We start from the raw sequence: 21,414 nt of genomic DNA, 5'->3' as shown, positions 1-21,414 counted from the left end.
GCCAGGGCACACCCACAGAACCCAAAAAAAAAAAAAAAAAAAAAAACACTCAAAAAAAAAAAAAAATGAAAGTCACAAAAAGGTAGGCCCCAAATACTCAACAATTTGAAGTTTCAGAATGGAATTAAAAATTCACAAAAATCCTTTCCAAAGTGGACTGGCCCCATAATCTGGTGGTTAAGTGAAGCCAGATTCCACCCCGTCGATCCCGGTTTGAATTCTGCCTGGGCAGCTTGAAAAACATGCTGAGTACATGTGGGTGCATTTCCAAAATGTCAACAGGATAAAGAAATGGAGGAGAAGGGATCGCACCCAATAAAAGGGGTTTTCTTCCTCTCTGTCTCTGGCGAGCACACTCACCTGTGATAACTTGGTGGAAAGAAAAGGAAAGGGAAGAAAAGAGAAAAGAACGGAAAAATCCTTTCCCAAACAAATCCATCCTATCCTACACATTGAAATGTTTTCTGGGGCTAGCCTGTAGCCTGATGGTTATGGTGACTGGATCCCACGTGGCCAACCATGCAGTTCAAGTTCCAGATCCACAGCATAAAAAAACCACACTCCGGGTACATATGTCTGTGTACCCAAAATGCCAGAAGGACAAAGATAGACAAGAAGGGATTGCAGAGTGACCATTCCCTCTCATGGGAGCTTTCCCACTCTACCTCTCTGTGTCCCTCTGGAAAGCACAAATGCTCTCTGGCAAAAAGAAATGGTCTTCTGATGAGATTAAGGTACCTTATACCCAAGCCATCAAAAAGCAGCAAACCTAAAGTAGAATAATACAATTAAAAAAAAAAAAAAAACTAGTATTCTGGCAATTATAAATGGTTATTATTACATAGTACAGAACGGCAAATAAAAACAGAAAAGTAGAGGTATTTATGGATCTAAAAGAAAGACTCTGGTACAGATTTAATATTCAAATTTATTCCAAAACTATCATCCAGAGCATGGACTTCATTCTTCACCAAAATTTCTCAAAATCAAATCTGAAAGAATTATTATGTAAGAACATAAGTCGGGAAGAATCAATAATGTTTTGATTTATATGTGGTTTTCTGAGTAAACCTAGCCATCTTGGAAAGAGGGTAGGTTGTCCTATATTAAGCACTATTTTGATTAATAGCTCCTTTTGTAACTTAGTAACTTGGCATTTTGGTATATAAATCACTTTTTTTATTAGTTTAATCAATCTAAGTAAATTCTTGAGTAAATCGATAAAAGCTGAAATGGTAAGCATACTAACCTATCCTTGTATTTGGTAAACATATTAAACTATCTCATAAAGTCAACCTTAAATACTTGACCTATTTCGTTATTCTATTTGTCTCTGACATGTATCCTATTGAAACAATTTTTCGGAGTTCGCGGTAAGTGAAACTAAATATTCATTAACAAGTTCTGTCAATAAGACTGTAATCCTGAAGAACAGCAGCTAGGTTATCTACCTCACCAAATGCCAAGTGAGGATATATTTGATAGAATTACTTTTTAGGCAAATACATTTTTTTAAAAAAATGAGATTCTTCTTGCTTTTATATAAAAGGATTACAATGCTACTACAGATGTAGTGTAAACTACAAAAGAAATAAAGCACAAAAGAAACAACAATACAATGGCTAAAACTTAAGCTTAGAAATCAAAATAACTTAATTTAATAACAAAAGTATTAAGCCAGAAGAAGAGTCAAAACTATTAAAAAAACAAGTAAAAGTATTTTGAAATAAATATTAACACACACAAAAGATTACAAAAAGTTCTATAATCATATTCTGTTCCGAAAACATTAAGTCAAGTTGAAAGCTGAAATCCTTTTTTTTTTTTTTTTTGGAAGAGGTTTTTGCTATAGGGTGCGTGCGCTCGCCAGACAGACACAGACAGAGAGACAGAAAACAAGAAATCACCCCCCAGGGGGGATGGCCACGCCGAAATCCCTTCTCCTCCATTCTCCTCTCGGGATCTTGGGCACGCACGCACACGCGCCCGGCTTGGGTTTAAGCCACAGGGTCCGGGACTCGAACCACAGTCGACTGCGTGGGAGTCCAGTGACATAGCTATTACACTAACTGCTGGCCCCACAAGCTGAAATCCTAACAAGAGAATGAAAATCAACAAGACTATGAATTAAAAGAAGTACATTAGCCCTCATAAGGGTATTTCCAGAACTCATATAGCATTTCCATCACATCTGCCCTGAGCTCACTCAATTTTGCTTGAAAAAGAATGATGGCATGTCACATAATCCATTTCTACCCTGAAAAGAAAGTGCTGACATTAGGCAATGTATCATACACTACGTTAAAGGCAAAGTAAATGTGAAAGATGGCTAACAGAAAGGAAGAACGGAGAGAGAGCACAGCATATCTTACCATTATTACCATTTTTCCCCCTGATTTTCTATAAACGCAACTTGGACACACTTAACTCAGTAAATAAGAGTTTCATTTTCATTCATTCGACACATATTTACTGAACACCTTTTTAAGAACCAGATATTCTTTTAAGGAATGATATTGTAGTAATAAAGATCCTCTCTCCTTGAGCATCTTAGGAAAATGACCAGGTTTTACCAAGTGCCAAGTGCTTTAAATAGGTTATCTCACAGCAATACTTTCAAAAAAGCACTATTAATCTCTATTTTAAAGATCAGAAAACAGGCGATGGAATCATTTGCCCACCAACAGGTAAGTGGTAGAAACAGGATTCACACTTAGACAAGTTCACAATCACTATAGTAAATGGTCTCCCTGCAAGGAAGTTTTCTCAACCTTTATTTCACTATTGCCCTCATTAGAAGCTTTTTTAGACAGTTTTCTCCCTAACCAAGCCCTAATCGTGCATGAAATTTTTATCCTCCTGATACACTGTATAGATGTAGTACTGTATGCACATCTGTACCTGATACATAAAAGAGTGAGTTTTCAGACATATACACACACTCCAAGAACTTTTGCTCCCAAGGGCCACATGAAATCCATGCTCTTAGGTAAAGTTCTGCAGCCTCCACACCACTGGCCCTTGTGTGGGGAGCTGCCCTGGGCATGGTCGGACACTGACCACCATCCTTAGCCTCCATCCACTAGATGACAACAGCACTGCTGTTGCAGTTAGGTTAAAATCTCTCCAAAAAGGTTTCCATCCTTGAAACATGCAGCTAAGTGGCAGCAACCGCTTCTTCTGCTGCTACTGACATATTCGTTAAGATTCCAGATTTTGCTCATAATAAACTGGACTCATAGACAGGATATACATGGGCTACAAAAGCTGTATCTCTAAGCTGGAATGAAGGTGCAGGTGTCATAATAGCAGCAATGGCAAGAAAGAGAATCCATCAGATACAAACATGGCAGAGAAAAAATACCCACATTGAACAGTAAGTGAAAGCACATTAAAGTTTAATATACTCCATTTACAACGTGTGCCATAGAATAAGGCTAACCCCAGCCCCAAATGATCAGTGAGACAAATTATCTTACTTTAAGTATATATGAGAACCATGGCTAAATCCCTGGGAGAACATTGCATTTTATAAATGGGCTTCTACTGGATTCACATAATACATTGGTCAAGAAAGGGAGCCAAGATGAAGGATATAATTAGATGGTGATGGGACGGAGAGCTCTAGTTTCAGGACACATATTGAAAAAGATCAGGAGACACTTAGTTCATGTCAAATCAATCAGGCAGGCTTTCAAGAGCAGACTAGTCAGAAAGCAGCATCTTGCATGACTGTGTGGAGCATGGTGGAAGATGACTGTGGTGGTATCCCACGGCGCAAGGAGAAGACAAGGCCAAGCCAATCTGCATAACCCTGAGCCAGTGATTTAACTTAAAGAAGCTTCTGTTACCTCATCTGTAAAATGGGGTAGCAACAGTTACCTCATTTCTCAAGGTTATGAGAAGAACTAAATGAAAATATGTGAAAGCACAGGGCACATGGGTATATAAAGGCACAATAAATACTTGACACTTTGATAGTGTTGAGGCAGTAGTGACGAGACAAAGATGCACAGATAAAAAGACCTCTGGTAGGGAACCAGCAGTTAGCGTAATGGCTATGTCGCTGGACTCCCATGTAGTCGACCGTGGTTCGTGTCCCGGACCCGGTGGCTTAAAACTCACGCCAAGCACGTGTGCATGCGTGCCCAAGATCCCGAGAGGAGAATGGAGGAGAAGGGATTGCGGCGTGACCATCCCCCCTGGGGGGTGATTTCTCGCTTTCTGTCTCTATGTCTCTCTCTGTCTGTCTGGCGAGCGCACACGCCCTACAGTGAAAATCTCTCCAAAAAAAAAAAAAACCTCTGGTAGATAAATGATTGAGAGGAACCAAAAATGAGCTACAGAAAAGATGATGTAGGTGGGGTCTGTGAAACCTCAGAAGACACAGCAGTAAGTATTAGCCAGAGGTGAGTAAATAGCCAAAATTTACTAGAAAATGAAATACTTCTTTCTGTAGCACAGTAGAGAAAAGAGAATTTATGTTTTAAACAAATACTCAGTATGCTTAAAGATAAAACACTAGACCAGCAGATGGCATAATGGTTACATCACTGGACTCCCATGCAGTTGACCACAGTTCAATTCCCAGACCTGGTGGCTTGAAACACATCAACACAAAATCCCGAGAGGAGGATGGAGGACAAGGGACTGTGGCATGGCCATCCTCCCAGGAAGGTGATTTCTTACTTTCTGTCTCTCTGGTAAGCACATGTGCCCTATAACAAAAATCTCTTTAAACAAACAAACAAAAAATACTAGAATTCCCACTAAAACAAGGAACAACACGAAGCTGTCCATATTTTCAACATTATTTAATACAGGTGTGTAAAGGACCATGCAAAGCAATTACAAAAAAGAAAAAGTCTAAATATCAAGAAGAACTCCTACTGATAAGTATTACTGTGTATATCTGAAAGTCCTTTTAAAATCAACACAAAAATTATTAGAAAAAAATAAGCTAATTCCATAAAGTGGCAGGGTGCACAATTTATAAACTAAAATCAACAGTTTCAGATGGGATCCTGAGACAGAAAAAGGACTCTAACTTAATGATGATGTTGGTATGTACCATAGAAACTGAAGGTGGTAATGAAAGGGGAAGCGGGGTGTGGGGTACGTGGGATGTCTACTAACTTTTCAACTTTTCTATAAATCTAAAACTATTCTAAAATAAACTTTTTGTTTTAAAACATTAGTTGTTTTCTGACATACAACTCACTCATAACCAATTAGTAACACAGTAAAAGACATGGCTCCATTTACACTAATGTTCGAAACTAAAATCTAAAACTAATCCTAAGGGAAAAAGTGCAGAGGCATCATGAAAATCTTTTTTTTTTTTTTTTGGAGAGGTTTTTGCTATAGGACGCATGCGCTCAAAAAGCGAGAACTCACTCCCCTGGGGCAATGGCCATGCCACAATCCCTTCTCCTCCATTCTCCTCTGGGGGTCTTGGGTACGCAAACACACGTGCCCTGTGTGAGTTTAAGCCACCAGATCCAGGACTCGAACGGCGATCAACTACATGGGAGTCCAGCGACATAGCCATTACGCCAACTGCTGGTCCCAAAATCTTTTTTTTTTTTTTTTTTTTAAGAAAAGCTTTTGTTTTAGATCTTCTGAGGAACATAGAGACGACTTGAGTAAATAGAGATCACCTGAACTCAATATTATATAAATGTCAAACTCCCTTACCCCAAAGTAATCCACAAATTTAATGCCATTTCAATTAAAAGTCCAATAGCATCCCTAGAAAATTTAACAAAATGGAGGAACAAGTATGCAAGAATAGACAGAGAAGTAATGAAGTGCGGGGGATGGAGGGTGGGTAAGACTACTACTCTAAAAGGGAAAAAATACATATAGATACATATATACATCCATATATAGATAATGTACATTACAGGCACTAAAGAAAAACATTGGACCCATGCAAGAATAGACATAGTGACAAGATCCAAATAAATAAATAAATAAATAAACTACTATTGAAAGTTAGCATTTAGGGCTGGCAAGTGGTGTGGTGGTTAAGGTCCCTCCCTCGTGGCCAACCATGGTTTGAGTTCCGGACCCAATGGCTTACTTCCTCACTTTCCCTCTGTCTGTCTGTCTCTCTCTTTCTCTCACCAAATTAAAGAATAATAATAAATAGTAAAATAAATAATTCTTTAAAAAATATATTATTTAGGGGCCTGCAAGTGGTGTGGTCGTTTTGGCACTGAACTCTCACATGGCCACCTGAGGTTCGAGTCCCAGACCTGGCAGCTTGCTTTCTCTCTCTCTCAAATAATAAAATGAAATAAGCAATTCTTTTTTTAAAAAAAATAGTATTTAAATAACTGAGAATAAGATGGAATTGTGAGCCAAGTTCCATGGCACACACATGTGGTTTACTTGGAAGGCTGAGGCAGAAGGACCACGAGTTGAAGGCCAGCCTAGGCAATATACAAAGATCCTATTTCTTTAAAAGAAAAAAAAGAAGGGACTGTTTAATAAATTAGGTTGATTGGGATGACTGTCAGTCCAAAAAAGGTTGTTTTATTTTTAAACTTTTCACGTTTGCTTATGACAAAATAAATTCCAGATGAGCTAAACTATAAACCTATTACATGGTTACATTATATCGCAAAGAACTAATCTGCTTAAAATATAAAAACTCAGAAATCTGTAAGAAACAACCTAGACGAAAACAAAGGATAAATAGCAAAACAATGTGAGATCAGGAGAAGCAGGCATACTGCTGCAGGCCGGCAGGATGAGTGACACCACCCCCTGAAGGGCAAGCAGGCATTATTGTTTTTCATTACAAAAGCATTGAGCCTTTGAGCAAGCAATCCCATTTCGAGGAATTTAATAATGCACATGGACACATGGGAGACCACATTTACACAAATGACTTACTGTATCATGTTTTATGTTAGCAAAAAGGCTGCAAAACAATTAACTGTCCACCAGCAGAAAAAATGTTAAATTACATTCAGACAATGGAATATTAGGCAACTGTTCAAGGACAGAGGGAGACAGAGAGACAGAAAGCGAGAAATCACCCTCCAAGGAGGATGGCCACATCGCAATCCCTTCTCCATTCTCCTCTCGGGAGGATGCACGCACACGCGCTCAGCGTGAGTTTAAGCCGCTGGGTCCAGGACTCAAACCGCAGTTGACTATGTGGGAGTCCATCGACATAGCCATTACGCTAACTGCTGGTCCCACCCCCCTCTCTTTCTTATGTGTCTCTCCAGCAAGTGCATACGCCCTATAACAGGGAAAAAAGCACACAAAGAAAATGTCTGAGGAATACATTATATGGGGTAAAATGCACTATATAAGTATTGCTATGTCACCAATACCATAAAAGTATATGCTATAACCAGAATCAAAATTTTTCAGAAATTTATTCGCTCCTAAAAAATTTTTTAATGCATTAAACTTGTAAGTTAAGTAGGAAAGAATAAGGAGTTTTAGGACATTTGCACGTAATAGATGAAGACCTCCTGGAATAGTGATTGCTAATTTGAAGTGTCCATTAGAATCACTTCCAGGCCTTTTCTGTTGGTACACTGTGGAGGAGCTGATTTTTCAATGTATACATGCCTGGAATCTCCCCTAGACGCTCATGCTTGGGGAGCAGAGGAGGACACCCGGTAAGCTAATTCTCAGTTATTAGATGACTGTTTAACAGCTCTGTCCTTTGGGCCAACTGTGCAGAAGACTGTGTCACATGCCACAGGACAATTTTCAAGTATTATGCTACATGCTAATAAAATACAAAAAAAAAAAAAAAAACAATAATCTTCCAAGGCTAAATAACTTCCTATACATAAAATAAAAGATCCAGGATATCCTTGAATTACCCTGACTCTAGCCTATGTTGTGATAAGCATTTTGTGACACGAGAAGGACAAGGACAGTAGCTCACAGGAAAATGGATTAGGAGACTGGACTCACAGAGTAGCGCAGCGGTTAAGCCCTGTGCATGGGAAGCTTGAACCAACATGGTACACCTAGGTTTGATTCCTGGTTCCAGGCTTTGTGCACATGTGCACGCGGGCCCCAAATCCTGATACAATGGAGAAATGAAGTAAAAACACCTGTGGCATGGCCACGCCCCTTTGGGGAGTGGTTTTTCTCTCTCTCTGATTTCTCTCTCTCTCTCTCTCTCTCAAGCACACGTACCTTCTGGAAATAAAAAAAGAAAAGAAAGAAATGGACTAGAGTGGCGCAGTGAAGTCTGAAACGATCCCACAGAGAATTCGATGAAAGCCACATGTCAGTGTTTGGACCGTGGTAAAGAGCCATGTGGTACACTTTGTGATCTTCCTGGTACTTGGACTTTTTTACCTACAGATAAACCTTTAATAAGGAAGAAAACCAAATAGACACACAATGAAAGCTTGAGTAACACTGACACTGCATAATTATGTAAGCAAAAATGATGCTATAAATACTTGTCAGTAATTGTGTAAGACTACCAAACCGAAGACAAAGTGATAATGACAGGGGAACTTGCAAGAGAACACTAATCATGTTTAAATTTATAAATTATAGGAACTCTAACTTTGGACAATAAAAAAAGGTTTAAGCTTACAAGAACTACAGGGAATAGAGAAAAGGGAAAATGACCAAAATTAAACAAATCAATAATGTAGAACCCTCTACATTAAAAACAGCCTAGATTTTTTTTTCCCTTTTGAATTATTTATTTATTTAATTCCATTTGTTACCAATATTTTTTAATTTGAACAGAGGCAGAGAGAGAGGGTAAGGGAAAGTGAGAAAGCAAGCCACCAGGTCCAGGATTCAAACCAAGGTCAGCCATGTGGGAGTCCAGAAGCTTTAACTACATACACCACCTGCTGGCCCCCAACCTAGATTTTTAAAGCTAGTTAGAAGGAGTGAAAATTCTTAAAAGCTAACTGGATTTTACTTTGGAAAACTGGCTATGAATAGTTTTTTTGGATTACTGAAGAACTTAAATACAAACTGTTAGATATTAAAGAATTATTATCAATGACTTTCAATATAAGGGTATTATAATTATGTAAGAAATGAAGCCTGAATTTAGGGCTGAAGTGTCACAATGTTTGCAAGATGCTTTTGACTGAATGAGGTACATATGCAAGTGAAATAGTGTGTGTGTGTGTGTGTGTAGATAAATATCATGCATTTGTACATAACTGGTGAAAATATTTTTCAAAAAGATTCATAACTACGAACGCTAGGTAGTGATATGGGTGATCATTGTACTATTCTTTCAACTTCCTTGCTCACGAAGTTGGAAAAATAAGATTAAGCTTATCTGACAGTACATCCTGGTATACAGGAGTCTCCCTTACCCATGGTTTCACTTAATGCAGTTTCACCGTCCATGGTTTCAGTTACCCAGATCAACTGCAGTCCCGAGACAGGCGAGGTAAAATATTCTGAGTGAACACAAAACATGCCATTCACTAATTTTTTATGGTATATTGTTATAATTGCTCTACTTTATTATCAGTTGTTGTTAATCTCTTACTGTATCTAATTTATAAATTAAACTATCTCATAGGACTGTACGTGGAGAAAAGCCTAGCATACATAGGGTCAGTACCATCTGTGGTTTCAGGCACCCACTGGGGGTCTTAGAGGGTATCCCCACGAATATGGAGGAACTACTGTACTGTAGCATTCCTATGCAGAAGCATTTTCTTTTTAAAGTCAGCCTTTTTGAAAACGGAGTACAATTTATTTTTAATGAGCCACATCTATTCTCACTTTTAAATTCAAGATTTCACTTCATCACTAAAATGAAAAAAAAAAAGCCCTCTTTACTGATCTGCCAACTTCATTTGGTTTTGAAGCCAGTGCCAGACCTGCTTGGGAAGATCACCAATGTCTCTTCATGGCAAAAATGAAACAATGTTGCTAAGCGCAAATGATAATGGCTTATTTGGGTGTTTTTTTTTTTTTTTAACTGTTTTTACATCCTTTGTTTTACTTCAGATACTTTACAGGAACAGTAATATGGGCATAAATAATATCTCCCTATAATAAGTTAATATTATTAAAAAACGACTCACTGAGAAACCCTTAACATGTTGCATTTAGAAAACTTTGATGGAAGAGTGTAACACTACACCCAAGAATATGCATTCTTTTAATAAACAATCCTGTCCCCAGAACAAAAGATTAGGGAACCAGCAGTTAGTGTAATGGCTATGTCGCTGGACTCCCACGTAGTCGACCACGGTTCGCGTCCTGGACCCGGTGGCTTAAAACTCACGCCAGGCGCGTGTGTGTGTGTGTGCCCAAGATCCCGAGAGGAGAATGGAGGAGAAGGGATTGCGGCGTGACCATCCCCCCGTGGGGTGATTTCTCGCTTTCTGTCTCTCTGTCTCTCTCTGTCTGTCTGGCGAGTGCACGTGCCCTATAGCGAAAATCTCTCCAAAAAAAAAAAAAAAAGATTCATTTGCCTGATGAGATTATAGAGACGCTGCTCTGCTCCAGCATAACTATCTCCAGCACAACTATCAAACTTCGTAAAGGTCCCAGCACAGTGCCTGGTGCACTGTAAATGGCTTGAAGTATGAATTACCCTCTGCATAAAGCATTCTAGGAAATAATTACATCCTCCTTCCAATTCCTAGGCAAACTTTGTAACACACATGGGATTAGTCATACTCTACCTTGTAATATGGCTGGGTCTGTCTCACCACTTCTAATTTATACATTAGAAAAAAATGGCATTACATAGGAAGTTAGAAGACTGTCTATCCTGCTGTAAATGAGGTTTAAAATCTTTCATCTTAGAATTTTCATTATGTAAAATAGCTCACCTCTAAGTAAGTTAATGGACAATACACAATTCAAAAATACTCAGAATGCACTCCTTTTTTGTCCACCTAAAATGAATCTATCACAGACATAAAACCTTTTACTAATTTTTCTTCTCAGATACACTTGTTAAATTCTTATAAATTACATAATTCCTCAAAGAACACAATCCCCGCTATTACGGGGAAACAGTAAGGAAACAAAGATGATACTAAATGCAACCCAGGCCCCTGGATTGGATCCTGAAATGAAAAAGAATAACTGGTGAAACCCAAATAAAGTCTGTGGTCCCACAGTAGTACTGTACCAATGTCACGTTCTTAATTCTGGTAGAATGTACCATGTAATATTTAAATGTTAAAGAAAAGTGGGTAAAGAGTATATAGAAACTCTATGTACTATTTTTGCAAGTCTGCTGTAAACCTACAATTATATCAAAATGTAAAGTTTTAAAGCTGATACTATGGTCATTGAGCCTGTTTATGTCCAGACAACAGTCCCTCACAAAAGGAGCGGGGAGGGTTAGGAAAAGGAAAACAGCCAGATCTGTGATTCAAACTTCTCAAATTTATGACTAATCTTCCTGCCTATTCTCAGGTTTGGCACTCATAGAGTTCTACTTGGTTTATACAAAGCTTCACAGATGAGGCTTTTTTTTTTTTTTTTTCCTTAAAACCTCAAAGGAAACGGCTTGCTTTTTTTCTTTTGGTTTCTTCTCATCATAACACAGAGCAAGAGTCTAGCAGCAACAGTCTGAGTTATAAAAGGCGCAACTGCTCAGGTTCCAGTGATAAAGGAAGAACTCTGTTTTATAATTCTGCCAAAGAACATATCTAATCGACTTTGGGGGGGGGGGGGCGGAAGACAGGAAGAGAAACCAGAGGAGTCTGAATCAGTAGCTACCTAACTGTGACTTGATGAAGTTCATCTACAGGCTCAAGTCAACAGTAGTAGAATCTGCAGAATGTTGTCATCTTCCCTCTTCTACATTAACTATGCTAGTGTTACAGTGCCCAGGTGTCCCGGTCCACTACAAAAATCACTCTCCCCCTCGCCACCTATGCTCAGGGACTCAGGAACCCAAAGCAGCAATCTATCTGCAGAAAGAAGTAATCAATCTCCTCTCAAAGAAATGTCTCTGCTTATCAGCTACCTGCTGTGAAAATTATCTCAGTACCAAAAGAAGGAAAAATCACATCAAAGTTGTTATGTGATACATGTTAGTGCAATAAACATCCTTAATTTGGACTGAGAAAAGTTTAAGAAATATTTTAAGAGAAATATTGCCTATTATCGAAGACAAAGTATTACTGAAATGGTCTTAATAGTCCATTGAGGGGCCAGCAGGTGGTGTGGTGTGGTGGTTGAGGGTGCTGGGCTCCCAAATGGCAGAGTGCAGTTAGAATCCTGGACCTGGCAGCTTTCCCTCTCCCCCTCCCTCTCCCCCTCCCCCTCTCCTTCTCTCTCTCTCTCTCCCCCCTCTGTCCCTCTCTGTTAAAATTAAAATATAAAGTTAAATAAAATAATTCTTTAGAAAAAAAATTTCAAGAAAAAGTCCATCGGGGGACCAGCAGATGGCATAATGGCTATGTCACTGGACTCCCATGTAGTCGACCGTGGTTCGAGTCCCAGACCCGGTGGCTTAAAACTCACACTGGGTGTGTGTGCATGCATGCCCAAAATCCCGAAAGGAGAATGGAGGAGAAGGGACTGTAGCGTGGCCATCCCTCCGAGGGAGTGCTTTCTCACTTTCTGTCTGTCTCTCTCTTTCTGGCGAACACTCGCACCCATAGCAAAAACCTCTCCAAAAAACGAAAAGAAAGAAAAAGTCCATTGAATACGAAATTAACAACAATATCCCATTTTAGAAAGTGTTGAGTGGAAGTGGGAAGACAGTACCCTCAATACTGTTGATGAAAATTTCAATTAGCACTACCTTTCTGGAGGGCAATTTGGCTTTTCTGATCATTCTCTTCTTTTTAATACAATATTTTTTGGCTCTGTCCCTCTCTTCATTTTTCTATTTTTCTTGTTTGCTTTGCTGACTTATAAATGCTTTGAAGTTCTGTCTAAGACCATTTCCCTTTTAATGAGCTATATATTCACCCCAGAAGACCTTTTCCATATATTGATAATTTCCAAGTCAATTTTACCACGAATTTCTCTCCAAACATTCCTCTTTGATACTGTGAACTCACGTTTTCCCCTCACATATGCTCCGCAATCCAGTCATCCCTCCATAGTCTGGTCACTTTTCCACTCACCAAAACGATGGCATTTCACATTTTGGAGATCTGCAGCCTTGACTATCCTCCTTACCTTCTCCTTCACCTCAACATGAAGATTCACTCTGTATTTTAAGATTATACAAATCATGAAAAGATAGACCTCAACCTTTACCAACTGCTTATTTCTTCCTCCATCAACATTCAACCTTCTCTCCTTGCTTCCTCTTTCTGGGGATGATAAATTACTACCTGTGCTCTCTGGACTATAATCCTATTTTGCCTTCTCAGGAAACTATAATCTATCAATTTCTCATTCTCTTACTTACAATATAGTATCTCAATGTTTGTAAAATGGAGGATTACTTATCAAAGGAAAACATGCAGATTTTTTAACCCAACAATTCTATTCCTAGAAATGTATACAAAAAACTGTACAAAAGTTTAACAAGTATATTCACCCTAGTGTTTCTTAGTTGTTTATTTTCATTCTTGGTACAATGTGTATGTACACCTGAGAATGAGAGTGTGAGACAGAAAGAGGAGCCCCCTCCCAAGGGTCTGATCATGCTGTGATGTCCTTCCTCTAATCCTCCAGCCTGTCCAAACCTGGGCACTAGCATGTATGCCCAGTGACCAACCCAGGGATTCAAACCCTGGTTGCCATGTGGAATCTGGCTTCACCTGAGCAGTACATTACCCCGCTCCACAGAGCCCGCCAACTATTTTTTTTTCTAACTAGCTAAACACTAGAAACACCAATATAACCAGTAACAGGAAAATTATTAGATACACTGTAACACATCCATACTATGGATAAATTTATAGTCAAGTGAAAATAAGAGGCTTCAACACAGTACAAACTCTATGAACCTATTTTTGTAAATAAAGAGTAATACTTACAGTGTGGCTACACATTTTGGTTACTAAAATGTTCAACAGACTAGGGTAATTGGATTACAATGGGCTTTTGTTTTCTTTGTTTTATTTAGGTATAAGTTTTAAAGTTTATTTATTTCTTCCATGAATGAGAAAGAGAGGAAAGACAGCACCTCCAACAAGTCTGGACACTATCCACCCCCAGCCAGCACTGAGTCTCAGTCACACTGTGCCTGGCATACTCAGAGAGGTCTCCAGATGCAAACCTGGAACCCTCCCATGTGGGTCAGCCTGCCAGAACATCTGTGCCACTGTCTGATGCCTTTACATTTTGATTTAGCCAAATGAATCAGAACAGTTGAACAGAAAGACTCTATTTCACCGACAAAACAGAGAAATATAAATACTGAGCAAATAAAAAGCAAGGTATTAAATGCAATTAAAATTGAAACAAGAAGTTGAATTACATAAATATCATTAACCTTATAATCGGTCTTATTTGAGAGAAGGTTTTTGATGTTCAATAAAGGTGGACCAGCCCCGTAACTTAGTGGTTAAGAAACCCAGAACCCTCACGGCCAACTGCAGTTCAAATTCCAGCCCTCATAGCTTGAAAAACGTGCTTGGTACATGTACATGCACACCCCAAATCCTGAAGAGATCACAACATGACTGCAGCCAATGTGCACTCGCTCTCCCTCTCTCCGTCTGATGAGTGCATGTACCCTCTGGCAATTACAAAAATAAACCGTTCTAATGTCTTTGAGTTCAGATGAAACCAACCTTCTTATTGGTGTGACACCTTTATACATAATGGTCAAAAACTGGAAAGAGTCTAGGTCATCATCTATAGAAAAATGGATAGAGACTCAAAGGAGTACTACTCAGCCAAAAAAGGAGCAAACCAATGATACGCAAACCACAAATGAATCTCAACTACATTAAGCTGGGTTAAAAAGGCTTACATGGAGTACATGCGTCGTGATTCTATGTGACGTTCTAGAACAGGATAAACAAATCTGATGAAAACAAGGCAGAACAAGGGTGAGAAGACCGACCGGGAGTGGCCCGAGAAAACGATGTTGGGTGCTGTCGATATTCTACGACGTGCGAGATCCACACAGGTGACCCCTCATGAACAAGATGGAAAGGGAGAGGGATGCAGACAGACATGAAATTTTTAAAAACTGGAGAACCAGGTAGTAGATAGAAAATTTTCAACTTTATGATTTGAAAATTATCATAAGATGTTTTAAAATGTACCGCTCAGGAAAGCCACTTAGAAAATACATGGCACTGGGAACAGCAGTTAGCATAATGGCTATGTCGCTGACCTCCCATGTAGGTGACCGGGGTTCGAGTCCCAGACCCAGTAGCTTAAACTCACGCCAGGCGTGTGTGCATGCGTGCCCAAGATCCCAAGAAGAGAATAGAGGAGAAGGGATTGTGGCATGGACATCCCCCCTGGGGGGTGACTTCTCACTTTCTGTCTCTCTGTCTCTCTCTGCCTTTTCCAGCGAGTGCACACGCCCTATAGCAAAACCTCTCAAAAAATAAAGAAAGAGAGAAAGAGAGAAAGGAAGGAAGGAAGGAAGGAGGAAAGAAAGAAAATACATGCCACTTGGTTAATGTCTGTGTTCAAAAACTAGCAAAGAAAGTTTCCTAGTTTTTCCACTGCCAAAGGATTTTATGACTTGGGAGTTTCTCAAATGGCAGAAAACATTTCATATTTATCTGACAGAATATAGAACATTTTAAAACTCAATAAGTATTTTTTTTTAATTTGCAAGCTTTTCTCTGAGATGCCAAATATGGCTGGTTTTTTGGAGAGTTTTTGTAAATTAACTTTGGATAATGCAGCCTTAATTTATTACAGGAGATATAATAGAGATAAGAGCTATCATGTGGGCCACAGCCAACTACGGAAATTATTACACTCACCTTGATGCTAAATATTAAAAATACTGGTAGGAAAAGGTCCAAGGCCTACGTCAAAAGAGGCCACCCACTATTAAGCCTTTCCTAGAAGACACAAAAAGTGCTACACGATACTACTAAATAACCATACATTTAATTGTTCATTTATAGTATGGAAATTTCACTCCAAACTTTTTAAGAAATATAAACTCGAAATATAAAGACAAAAATTTCCTGCTTTAGCAACCTATCTAAATCTTGTTTACATTGATTTTTAAAATAATTTAAAAGCTTTGGGAACCAAAATTACCTGGGGGCCCCAGAGAAATCCTCAGTAATAAGGAATTTATCATTCTATAGATGATAAAGACCAATGACAAAAAATAAAGCTAATCAAAAAAAGTTATAAAGCAACTTTTTATAATTTTTTTAAATTTCATAAAATTTATATGAATGATTTAGTTTCTGAATATAATCTCTCCTTAGACTTATACAGTATAGGTTGTTATATATATTATGTGTGTGCATATATATTGCACATACATATTATATATAACTGCATCAAGTTGTAGATACAAAATGCCATGTAGGCTACACTGAGTGATTTTAGTTTTTTTGTTTTTTTGTTTTAATTTGACAGACACACACACACACACACACACACACACACACAGAGGGAGAGAGAAAGGGAGAGAAGGAGGGAGGGAGGGAGGGAGAGAATGAGGAAGTGAGAAAGCATACCACCAGGTCTGGGACTCGAACCGTGGTCAATCATGTGGTAGTGTCTCACGCCTTAACCACCACATCACCTGCTGGTCTCTGACTTTAGGGTTTTTTAAAAATCATTTCATGTTTGATTTTTCAGTGGTTCTGTATTTGGGTTTTGCCTAGCACAATGACACTACACCTACCCTCTAGATGTGACGATGGCATACAATACTACTACAGCCTACCACAATAGTCCCTCCACCCAAATATCTCCTGTCAGTTAACTTGGTAAGTCCAAAAAGGCTAACACATATAACCGAAAAAGCCATTCAGCGAGTATTTGTTCAGATCCTAATACGAGCTAAGCACACTGACTAGACATTGCTAAGTAAATCAGACCAGGCACTGGGTCCATGGAACTTACAAGGTGCTGGGAGAGAAGAAGAGATGTAAGCAACAGCAGACAAGTAACAAAGACATAAATGCATGCTTGTGATAAGTGCTACACAAGAAAGTTACAGAAGGGGAGGAGGAAAAAGAGAGAACCTGTTCACAATGGCCGGGTTAGGCTTCTGTGTGATGATATTAAGCCCAGCCCTACAAAGCCAAGAGTGAAGAGTAGGGATCTTTCAGAAGACACAGCATATGCAAAGGCCCAAAAAGGAACAAGCTCAGTAGGGAACAGAAACAGAAAGGAGGCCAGGGTGACTGCAGCACAGGGAGGAAGCAGCAGGAGATGTAAACCAAGTCAGAAGTGCTTAGGTGAGGTCTTGGTAAGGATGACAGAAGTTATTCTAAGTGCAAAAGAAAACTGAAAGACACTGAAAAGGGGGAGTGACATAAACAGATTTATGTCCAACCTCACGGTAAAAGAATTGTAAACGAACAAGAATAGAAGAAAAGGAGGCTAAGATGGTGGGTGCAGACAAAAAACTGCATAGTCTCAAATTGAAGGTCTGTGGAAGATCTGAGATACTCAGATGGTAGAAATAAAAGGAAGGCACTCAAGGAGAAAAACAGAGGCAAGATATTTAAGGAACACAGAAATGGAAGCTTGTCTGTTGATGGTAACATGTCTTTAACTGGACTGGTGTGCAGTGTCTTTATCCTGGGAAAATTCATTTTACAGGTTGTTGTGAGGTATAGTGCTTGAATGTATAAATTTTAAAAGACTTTTTAAAAAGAGAAAAAAATAAGATTTGTTGGTAAGATGAGGGGGAGAGGAGTTTTATGCACAACTAGATACCAGACAGTGTCATTAGCCAAGATGACAGAGAGAGAGAGAGACAGTCTTGCGTGGGGGTAGGGGAGGGGAGTTAGGTGTGGAATTCATGGCTTTAGACATGATACCTTCGAGATGCCAGTGAGACAGCCAAGAGGGTACGTTGAGGGCAGCTGGATATAAATCAGGGGGTGGGAATCAGAGACAGATCAAATCCTTCTACACTTTCCTGAAGCATTTGTAAAATCAAATGATAGGGCCACACTCCGGATCTACTGAACCAGTATGGGTGTGCAACTGTACACATTAATACTGTGATTCTGATGTCACAGAGTTTGAGAACCACTGGCTTCAACAATTTCAGTGTTGTATTTCATCACCTAGGGATATAACTCTATAAAAAGAAAACAATACATTGAGCAATGTCACGATAATGACTTGACTGAATAATCTAGAGCTATGTCATCTCTTCCAGTAACACAGTGGTATAGAGGAATCGCTGTTCCAGTCAGTCATTCTTCCAAATGACACTAACCAGACAGCACTTGGAAGGTGAATAATTTCATAAATATTTTCTCCCAAAATACTCATGAAATATCTCACAAATGAGTAAATCCACATTCAGAAAGGTAGAAAGTCTTCCCCAAAAAACATGCAATCAATAAATAACAAAGCCAGATTCAAAAATCAAGATTAACACTTATTCCAGTCTGTTTTCCACCACATGAAAATGCCACCCACCCCCCAAAAGCTCACCATCTGTGACATATCATGTACAAAAATAATTATAACAAGATAAGAGGGAGTGAGTGCCTTAAGGGAAACAGAAAGGACAGCTAAGAAGAAAATCTTCTTCTTGATTTTTTACTGTTTACAAGTTTTATAATCACAGAAACTATAAATTCCACCTTTCAAAGTATCCAGGAAAGCTCCTAGAAGATAGTAAAAGCATTTCAAAAACTCCAACAACTTTTCTTAACTTGATATACAACCTCACCACAGACGTGGGATCTTGGGGGAGTAGAGAAGGGGACACGGACATGGACCAGGAAGGAAGCCTGTACAGAAGCTTTGGCTTCAAAAAGCCCTATATAAATCCCAGGTTGCCTATCTGCCTAAGGCCACACAGCAAGAGACTAATGAATGGCAAAGCCTCAGGAGGACACAGGGTTTTGGGGATGAATAACCTATATGCACACTTAGTAGTAGTCATTATGGCTTGTAATTACTCAAGAGAGAGCATACAAATAACCTATTAACTGTCTGAGTTTTTCTTTAACAAAGAATGACTTTTGCCTTATTTTAGGTACAAACTTTAAATCATCCAGCTCAATACCGTATCATTACATTTCCTAAATGTTTTCAAGTCCTCCTGGCTGAGCACCCCCAGACTAGGATCCATCCCCTGACGATAAGCTCAGGGTCACCCTCACTTCCCCTTTTCATAACGGCTCTCCAATGCTTGTAATTTGTTCAACATCCCCAGGTTAGACTTCAAGTTCCTTGAAGGCAGAAGCTGTGTCTTGTTCCTTTCTAATCATTCGTTTACTATCTAGAGTACACTAATTGAGGTCCTGCCAATAAGGCAGTGAACAAAATAAAGTCCCTGCCCATATTACGGCTCATATTCTAATGAGACATGAAAAGCATTGAACAGGTACATATGCAGTATTTCTAAAGAGAGCAGGAGGGCTAAGAGCGTTGTAAGAGCTGGGAAGTTGCTATTTGACATAGAGGATCAGGAGAGAGAGAATACTGATGACCGTGATGATAATGAGTTGGATTCTAGTTAGGTTCTAGAGAGAATCCACAAGATTTGCTGATGGACTGGATGCCAAGGTAAAGAGAAGATTCAAAGAGCACTTTCAAAAGATTGGGGGGCAGTGAAAGTGCCATTGAGATGGAAAAGTCAGAGCAGCAGTTTTATCTTCCCTGAGCCCAGAAACAGTCTACTACACGCAGACGTCCAGATATTTGAGAATGAAATGTAACTGAACCAACTCCCCAAAGGAAGCAGGTAAACTCCATGTGTTTCCATCTGCTCTAACACTCCTTTAGTAAAGTTTAATCACCCAGAGACACTTAGCCATCACCAGTTAATTGCAGGTGCTAACAAAGGACTTCACACTGGGACAAAGCACCTAATCCTGACATCTCAACAACCGCTTTCAGTTTTAAATTTACAGCTCTCCTACACAGAGGAGAAATCTGCTATGAAAGCTGGGTGACAGCCTGAGGATTCTGACACCCAAAGTAATTAACCTGTTCATTAATGATGTCATATTCCTGGAAGGTAGAGTAGTGCAAACAGAACTCCCTAGGCCAGAATTAATTGAAAAGTCTAAGACTTCTTGATAAAATTTCAGAATGCAACAAGACTGAACAAGTCCCCTAATAAAATAAGCCGTAAGCCACCAGCATTTTTTAGTGGCTTTTTTAAACCTCAAAACAATGAGTGCCTTCAAAACAATTTCAATGAAAAATTAGAACCTTCTTAAGAATGTGAAATTTTAGCACATCTTCCCCCCAGCAGGCACTTTTCCTGCCAACTAGTAAAACTGAAGCTTCACTTAGGGAAAAATTAGGTGTCCTCACCTTGGGCACATCTCAGTCATATTTATGAACTTCCTAACCCAGCACCTTATCCTAGCTCCGAGAAGAACCACAAAATTAGCAGAAACATATTCAAACATAAAATTAAATGTTACTATCCTTCCCTTATTTTCTGGTTAATTTAAATTTTTAACAGGCTTTAAGTATCGTTTCTCTCCACATTATTTCCCTAACGCCCCACCCTAACCTAATGTGTTTAAAAAAAAAAATGCGTTTACAACTTTCAGTGAAAATACCGCTTAGAAACACAGATGATTCAGAGAAACCGTGCTGAATTGAGCAACAGGCAGTACTTTGCTTTTTCCTATCAGTCAAAGGCCTTGAACCAACCCAGACAAATCTGCTGAAATGCCAGCCAGGCTCCCCAAATCTCCCCCCTGCTTCCCCCCTACTCCCCAACCCCTAAAACGGGCCTGGAAACACCACAGCCACAGACCACTGCGCCGAGCAGAAAAGAACCAGCGCACGGAAAACAAGGATTGTCAGCGGCAGGACGGCCGAGCGCCAGGTTCTCAGCCACCACCTTGGAGCGAGTAAGAGCCCGCTCGACCCACAAACGCATTCCACGCAGAGCCGCTCAGTCCCTTCCAGCTCCCCAGGCTCTGCACGCGGATTACAGCAGAGCTAGAGAGAGGGTTCTCCCGGGAGAGGAGGAGTGGGAGCCGCCGCGGGTGCAGGGAGTGCCCAGGGGTGCCCAGGCGCCCAGGGAACTAAGCGCAAATAAGCGAGTGTGACAACATGAATGCGGCGGCCCCAAAGGGCAGGGAGCCCCAGCTGGATTTGCCCACCCGCGTGGGAAGGCTGGAGAGCCTACGGGTTCGGGACCCTGCTTTCTCCCGGGGCAGTGGGGAGGGCTGCCGAAATAGGGGAAGCCCGAAAGAGACAGGAGAGCAGGCAGCGGGGTGGGGGAGGGGAGCCCGGGGCCAGGGGGCGAGGGCGCAGGACCGCGGGGCGCGCGCACGGGAAGAGGAAGCGGGCGCAGCCCGGGCCGGAGCTGGGGAGGCGCGACCGCGGGCGGGACCCCGGACAGCGGGC

The sequence above is a fragment of the Tupaia chinensis genome, unplaced genomic scaffold (assembly GCF_000334495.1).
Source record: "Tupaia chinensis unplaced genomic scaffold, TupChi_1.0 Scaffold145367_1, whole genome shotgun sequence".
In the NCBI taxonomy this organism is placed as follows: domain Eukaryota; kingdom Metazoa; phylum Chordata; class Mammalia; order Scandentia; family Tupaiidae; genus Tupaia; species Tupaia belangeri.
The sequence above is the reverse complement of the archived record's forward strand: the minus strand, read 5'-3'. Positions refer to the sequence as shown.